Raw genomic sequence first — 8,371 nt, 5'->3', positions numbered from 1 at the left:
GAGAGACAGAATTGAGTCCAGAGCTTGTCCAAGGTGGGGAATCTTATATTGTGGCGCGAGAGAACCGAGAGACCACCGGAGCCAAATTAAAGCTAAATAGAGAGCAAAGCCTGCCGGCGACTGATCCCCAGTTCTCGGAGATCAGCTCCGACTTCCAGCTGATTTTTTATTTTACAGGGGGTTTGTTACAAACTTCTGCAGCTGGCATTTCTTGTTGGCCTTGGGGAAGAGCAAACAAGCAGGTACAGAAGTAGAGGCAGTTAGCGATAAGCAGGAGGGAATGAAGGTGGGAGGGAGCTGAGGTGAAAAGGAACTGGGTCAGCACATATCTATCATGTTATTCATTTTATTTTATAAGTTCTAAAAATTAATCAATTTGTTTAGAGGACAAATTTATTTAGAGGAGTACCAGGCCAGCTGGTACTTCCTCAGTTTGTCTCTGAAAGTTTCACAGTTGGCCTTTTGTTTATTTAATCAGGACAAAGTGATAGGAGTAAGCCAGTACGCTTATAGAAGAACCTCCTCCTCACATTAAGCTGAGGTTCCAAAGTTTTATATGATATGAACCTACTGCATACCCCATACTACTAACCCAAGTGAGTTCAGGAAAGGTTGCCTTGGTGCTGAGAAGAACAGTTGAAGGAAAAGTAAAGGGAATTTTTCCAAAGCTCTTCCTTGGGACTTTGTACCATTGATAGGTCCTTTTGCACCCTAGAGACTAGAGCCTGGTAGCACAAGAAATCTCAAGCCATGAACTGGGAACCTGTTTTGAGGTGATAAGTGTCTAGAAGTGCACCCCAAACCTCTGGCAAAAGCAAATAAAAAGTCTCTATGAAGAAGGGCACATCTGCCCTGGCTGCTTTGGCCTGCGGACCAAGGGGACTTGGGTTTGATTCCCAGTCAAGGGCACATACCTGGGTTGCAGGTTCTACCCCTGGTCCTGGTTGGGGTCACGTGGGAGGTAACCAACTGGTGTGTTTTTCTCACATTGATGTTTCTCTCTCTCTCTCTTTCTCCCTTCCATTCTATCTAAAAATCAATGAAAAATATCCTCGTGTGAGGATTAACAACAACAAAAAAAAAAAAAAAAAGAAAGAAAAAGAAGAAGGTCACATTTATCTTTGACTTCAGGGAACTACCACGATAATTTTTCAGGGTGATGATCAGCACATAGAGAAAACCAGCCACCCAAGACTTCATGAAGAATCAAAACCAGACACAACAGATGGAAGGAACAGATCAATAAAGACCTCAGGTATTGTAATTTACAGATAGGTTTTTAAAAATTGTGCACACAATAGGGAGAAAAATGGCGGCGGAGTGAACGGAAGCTACACAGACCGTCTCCCAGAACCAAACTGGAATTACAACTATAACAACTATAAATCGATGGGAAAAAGCAACAGAAAAGCAGCTTGCGAGGACCATAGAACCAGGGACACTGACTCCATCCCGGAGAGGGAGCCACAAACAGCAGAACACCAACACCCAAGGGAAAACTTGATAGGCTCCAAAGCCCACGGTGATACCCATAATGGTGAAACACAGAAACAGAAGCCAAATGAAAGAGCAAGAGACCTCCACCGAAGATGAGATCAATGTGGAGCAATTAGGCATGTTAACAGAGCTAGAATTCAGAGCCATGATCTTGAGGAAGCTGAACAGCATGAGTAAGGACATAGAGACACTGAAAATAAGCCAACTGGAAATTAAAAACCATCAAGAAGAGATAAAAAATGACATATCAGAAATGAAAAACACATTGGAAGGTTTAAAATGCAGAGTAGAGGAAGCTGAGGACCGGATCAGTGAATTAGAAGACAGGGTAGAAAAAATCAACCAATCAGAAAAACAAAAGGAAAAAACTATTAAAAAACAGGAAGACAGCTTAAGAGAACTGTGGGACAACTGGAAACATAATAATATTCACATCATAGGAGTCCCCGAAGAAGAAGAAAATGAGCAAGGGATAGAGAATATATTCAAAAAAATAGTGACAGAAAACTTCCCTAATTTGGTGAAGGAAGAAGGCATTCAAGTTCAAGAAGCACAGAGAGTCCCAAGTAAGAAGAACCCAAACAGGCCCACACCAAGACACATAGTAATTAAAATGCCACAAATTAAAGACAAAGAGAGAATCCTAAAAGCAGCAAGAGATAAGCAACAGGTGACCTACAAAGGAAACCCCATAAGGCTCTCAGCTGACTTCTCACAAGAAACACTACAGGCCAGAAGGGAATGGCAGGAAGTAACCAAAGTCATGAAAAACAAGAATCTGAATCCAAGACTACTCTACCCAGCAAGGCTATCATTCAAAATAGAAGGCCAAATAAAGAGCTTCCCAGACAAAAAAAAAAAAAGGCTAAGGGAATACATTAGCACCAAACCAGCACTGCAAGAAATGTTAAAAGGACTGCTGTAATTAGCAGTAGAAATGGGAAGAAAACTAGAACCACACTAAACAAAAATGGCAATAAATAAGTACATATCAATAATCACCTTAAATATAAATGGATTGAATGCTCCCATAAAAAGACACAGAGTAGCTGATTGGATAAGAAAGCATGACTCATCTATATGTTGTTTACAAGAGACCCACCTCACAACAAAAGACTCACATAGGTTGAAAGTGAAGGGATGGAAAAAATTTTTCCAAGCAAATGGAAAGCCAAAAAAAGCTGGGGTAGCAATTCTCATATCTGATAAAATAGATTTCAAAATGAAGACCATAACTAGAGACAAAGACGGCCACTACATAATATTGCAAGGATCTATCCAACAGGAAGATATAACCTTGATAAACATATATGCACCCAATACAGGAACACCAAAATATATTAAAAATCTTCTGGAGGACTTCCAAGGAGAAATCGACAACAATACAATCATAGCAGGGGACTTCAACACCCCGTTGACAGCACTGGATAGATCCTCTAGGCAAAAAATTAGCAAGGAAACAGAGACTCTAAATGAAGCACTAGACCAAATGGATTTAATAGATATCTACAGAGAATTACACCCCAAAACTACAGAATACACATTCTTCTCAAGTGCACATGGGACATTCTCAAAGATAGACCACATGATAGGACACAAACTAAATCTCTACAAGTTCAAGAAGATTGAAATCATATCAAGCATCTTCTCAGATCACAATGGCATGAAACTAGAAATCAATTGCAACAAGAACATGCAAAGACATTTCAACACATGGAGGCTAAATAGCATGTTATTAAACAATGAATGGGTCACCAAGGAGATCAAGGAAGAAATTAAAAACTTCCTGGAAACCAATGAAAATGAACACACAACAACACAAAATCTATGGGATGCAGCGAAAGCAGTTCTGAGAGGGAAGTTCATAGCACTACAGGCCTACCTCAAAAAAAACAAGAAAAATTTCTAATTGACTGTCTAACCTCACAACTTAAAGAATTAGAAAGCAAACAAAAAGAAAACCCCAGAGCAAGTAGAAGGAAGGAAATAGTAAAGATCAGAGCAGAAATAAATGACATAGAGACCAAAAAAACAATTCAAAGGATCAATGAAACAAAGAGCTGGTTTTTCGAAAAGATCAACAAGATTGATGGACCCTTAGCTAGACTCACCAAGAAACAAAGAGAGAGAACCCAAATACACAAAATCAGAAATGAAAGAGGAGAAGTAACAACCAACACCACGGAAATACAAAAGATTGTTAACAACTACTATGAACAACTATATGGCAACAAATTCGACAATCTAGGCGAAATGAACAAATTTCTTGAAACACACAGTCTCCCAAAACTGGACCGGGAAGAGATAGAAAACTTGAACAGACCAATAACAACTAAGGAAATTGAAGAGGTAATCAAGACTCTCCCAGCAAACAAAAGCCCAGGCCCAGATGGCTTCATGGGGGAGTTTTACCGAACATTCAAAAAAGAACTAACACCCATTCTCCTCAAACTATTTCAAAAAATTCAAGAAGAAGGAAGACTTCCAAACACGTTCTATGAGGCCACAATAATTCTAATTCCAAAACCAGAAAAAGACACTACGAAGAAAGAAAACTACAGGCCAATATCCCTGATGAACATAGACGCCAAAATCCTGAACAAAATATTAGCAAATTGGATCCAGAAATACATCAAAAAAATTATCCACCATGACCAAGTGGGATTCATTCCAGGGATGCAAGGCTGGTACAATATTCGCAAATCAATAAATGTGATACACCACATAAATAAGATAAAGAATAAAAACCACATGATCATATCAATAGATGCTGAAAAAGCATTTGACAAAATCCAGCATCCATTTCTGATAAAAACGCTCAGCAACGTGGGAATAGAGGGATCATATCTCGACATCATAAAGGCCATATATGAAAGACCTACAGCCAACATCATACTCAATGGACAGAAACTAAAAACATTTCCATTAAGAACAGGAACAAGACAGGGATGTCCACTTTCGCCACTCTTATTTAACATTGTACTGGAAGTCTTAGCCACAGCAATCAGACATGAAGAAAAAATAAAAGGGATCCAAATTGGAAAGGAGGAAGTGAAACTGTCATTATTTGCAGATGACATGATATTATACATAGAAAACCCTAAAGACTCCATCAAAAATCTACTAGACTTAATAAATGAATTTGGAAAAGTAGCAGGATACAAAATTAATGTCAAGAAATTGACGGCATTCTTGTATACCAATGATGAACTCACAGAAAGAGAAACTGAAAAAACAATCCCATTTACCATCGCGCCAAAAAAATTAAGATACCTAGGAATAAACTTAACCAAAGAAGTAAAGGACCTATTTGCAGAAAACTACAGGTCATTGAAAAAAGAAATAGAGGAAGATATAAAAAAGTGGAAGCACATACCCTGTTCATGGATTGGAAGAATTAACATCATTAAAATGTCCATACTACCCAAAGCAATCTATAGATTCATTGCAATCCCCATCAAAATACCAACGACATATTTCATAGAACTAGAACAAATACTTCAAAAGTTCATATGGAACCAAAAAAGACCCCGAATAGCCACAGCAATCTTGAAAAAGAAGGACAAAGTAGGTGGGATCACAATACCAGATATCAGGTTATACTACAAAGCGACGGTAACCAAAACAGCCTGGTACTGGCACAAAAGCAGGCATATAGACCAGTGGAACAGAACTGAAAACCCAGAAATGGACCCAAGGCAATACGCTCAACTAATATTTGACAAAGGTGGCAAGAGCATACAGTGGAGTAAAGACAGCCTCTTTAATAAATGGTGTTGGGAAAATTGGACAGCTACATGCAAAAAAATGAAACTAGACCATCAACTTACACCATACACAAGAATAAACTCAAAATGGATAAAAGACTTAAATGTGACCTGTGAATCCATAAAAATTCTAGAAGAAAATGTAGGCAACAAAATTTCGGACATCATACGGAGTAGAATTTTCACTGATACATCACCTAAGGCAACAGAAACAAAGGAAAAAATGAACACATGGGACTACATCAAACTAAAAAGCTTCTGCACAGCAAAAGAAACAATCATCAAAATGGAAAGGCAACCCACTGTATGGGAGAACATCATTGCCAATGATGTATCAGATAAGGGGTTAATTTCCAATATATATAGAGTGCTCATACAACTCAACAAAAGGAAGACAAAGAACCCAATTAAAAAATGGGCAGAGGAGCTGAATAGACACCTCTCCAAACAGGACATACAAATGGCCAAAAGACATATGAAGAAATGCTTAACATCACTAACCATCAGAGAGATGCAAATTAAAACAACAATAAGGTATCACCTCACACCTGTCAGAATGGCCGCCATCAACAAATCATCAAACAACAAGTGTTGACGAGGGTGTGGAGAAAAGGGGACTCTAGTACACTGCTGGTGGGAATGCAGACTGGTGCAGCCACTATGGAAAACAATATGGTGTTACCTCAAAAAATTAAAAATTGAACTGCCATTTGACCCAGTGATCCCACTTCTAGGAATATACCCTAAGAAGCCTGAAACACCAATCAGGAAGAACATATGTACCCCCATGTTCATAGCAGCACTATTTACAATAGCTAAGATCTGGAAACAGCCCAAGTGTCCATCAGTAGACGAATGGATAAAAAAGCAGTGGTACATATACACAATGGAGTACTATGCAGCGGTAAGAAAGAAAGATCTCTTATCCTTTGAGATGACACGGAGGGACCTGGAAAGTATTATCCTAAGTGAAAGAAGCCAAGCAGAAAAAGACAAATACCACATAATCTCACTTATATACGGAATATAATGAACATAACAGTCTGAGGAATATGGTAGACCCAGAAACACGGAAGTAGGGCACAGACTGACATCCCTCTGAAGAGGGGGTGGGGGGGGGTGGGAAGAGATAAACCACAGAACTGATATGCATGTATGCATGACCAATGGACATGGACAACTAAGCCAGGGACGGGGCGGGGGCGGGGTGGGGAGGGGGGTGCCAATGGGGTACAAAAGGTGAAAAAAATAAATAAAATTTTTTTAAAAAATTGTGCACACAAGATTTAAAGCTAGAAAATAGCTACAAGGAACCAAAAAATGATGTAAAAATATGGAAATTTTGCAAAGGAACCAAACAGAACTTTTAGAAATATCACCTAATGCTCCTATGAAAAATCAGTGACCAAGCCCTGAAATATGGCCCAGTATCAGGAGAAGGTATTTGGAAACTATTTGGATCAGCAAGTTCTTCCACTCATGGAGATAAATTTCTGCCCTCAAGAAATCTCAGGTTAGGAGTTGCAACATAGGAACACTTATCCCCTGATGACCCTTTTTTTTTCTTCTTCTTCTCTTTTTTTAAAATCTTCACCCAAGAATATGTTGTTATTGATTTTTAGAAAGAGAAAGAGAAACATCAACTGGTCGCTTCCCATACATGCCCAGACCAGGGATCGAACCAGAAACCTAGGTATGTGACCTGACCGGGAATCGAACCAGCAACCTTTTGGTGTACTAGCCGAAACTCCAACCAACTGAGCCACCCTGCCAGACACTGATTACCACCCCTCCTTTAAAAAAATCTTGCCCAAGGATATTTTTCCATTGATTTTTTTCAGATAGAATGGGAAAGAGAGAGAGAAACATCCATGTGAGAGAGACACATCAATTGGTTGCCTCCCGCAGTACCTCGACCAGGACCAGGGATCAAACCTGCAACCAAGGTACATGCCCATGACTTTCTGTCTGCTGGCCAAACCGGCCAGAGTTGATGACCCTTTTTTTTTCCTTTATTGATTTTAGAGCAAGAAGAAGGGAGAGGGAGAGAGAGACAGAAACATCAATGTGAGAGAGAACATAGATTGGCTGCCTCCTGTATGCCTCCCACTGGGGATGGAGCCCACAACTTAGGCATGTGCCATGACCAGGAATTGAACCAGGACCTCTCAGTCCATGGGGCGATGCTCAATCCACTGAGCCATACTGGCTGGGCAAATCTCTTATGAAGATACCAATCATATTGAATTAGGGCCCACCTATATAATCTCATTTAATATTAATTAACTCTTTAAAGGTCCTATTGCCAAATATAGTCACCTTCTGAGGTACTACAGCATCAACATATACAATGTCAATATATGAATTCTGGGGACACTATTCCACCCATAACAACCATCATGCTTTGCTGTCTCCTACCCATACCAATGCAACAAGACATCAGGGCCCAGCATTGCTTTGTGTGTCCTTACTTTCTTTCCCTTGCAGGTGGGAGTCTGGTTTAAGCTGCTCATGATTTCTCCTCTTCCCAAGGGGAAGTTAACATTTCTGAGGTGGCTGGAGCACTCATTGTGGTGGGGGACACTGGAATTTTCTCAAATGTTCTCTCATTTCTCTTTGGCTCTATGCTGGTAATTACTACTTTACTAACTCCAAGAGTCCTAAACTGTGATTGGATTAGGTTCCCTGCTGGTCCTGAGGGCATGGGACCTAAGACTGATAGATTTTGGTGAAGGAAGAAATGGAGGTGAAGTGTCAGTTTGAAGCAGGTGAAGCCTGACTGGAGGAACCTGCTGAAGAACTACCCTGAAAGCTTATTCGATTGTTGCATCATTCAGGTAGTCAGTCAACAAGCGTATTTCCCAGGCTACCTCTGTGCCAGGACCTGAGTTCCAACCAGAATGGATGAAGCAACTCTCCTACACTGAGGGCTCCCTATTAAGGGGGTAGAGAAAAGGCAAAATTGCCAGGGTTGAAGATTTCACATGACAGGGGTAGTACCAAATACTGTGAGAAACTAGAATAGCTAAAGAGGGATGGGCTTTCATCCAGGGAAATTAGAGAAAGTTTTTTAGAGGAGGCAAGACAAGCTTCTATTGTTCCAACAA

This window comes from Molossus molossus, unplaced genomic scaffold (assembly GCF_014108415.1).
Source record: "Molossus molossus isolate mMolMol1 unplaced genomic scaffold, mMolMol1.p scaffold_m16_p_6, whole genome shotgun sequence".
Lineage (NCBI taxonomy): Eukaryota > Metazoa > Chordata > Mammalia > Chiroptera > Molossidae > Molossus > Molossus molossus.
Note: the sequence above shows the minus strand (reverse complement) of the source record.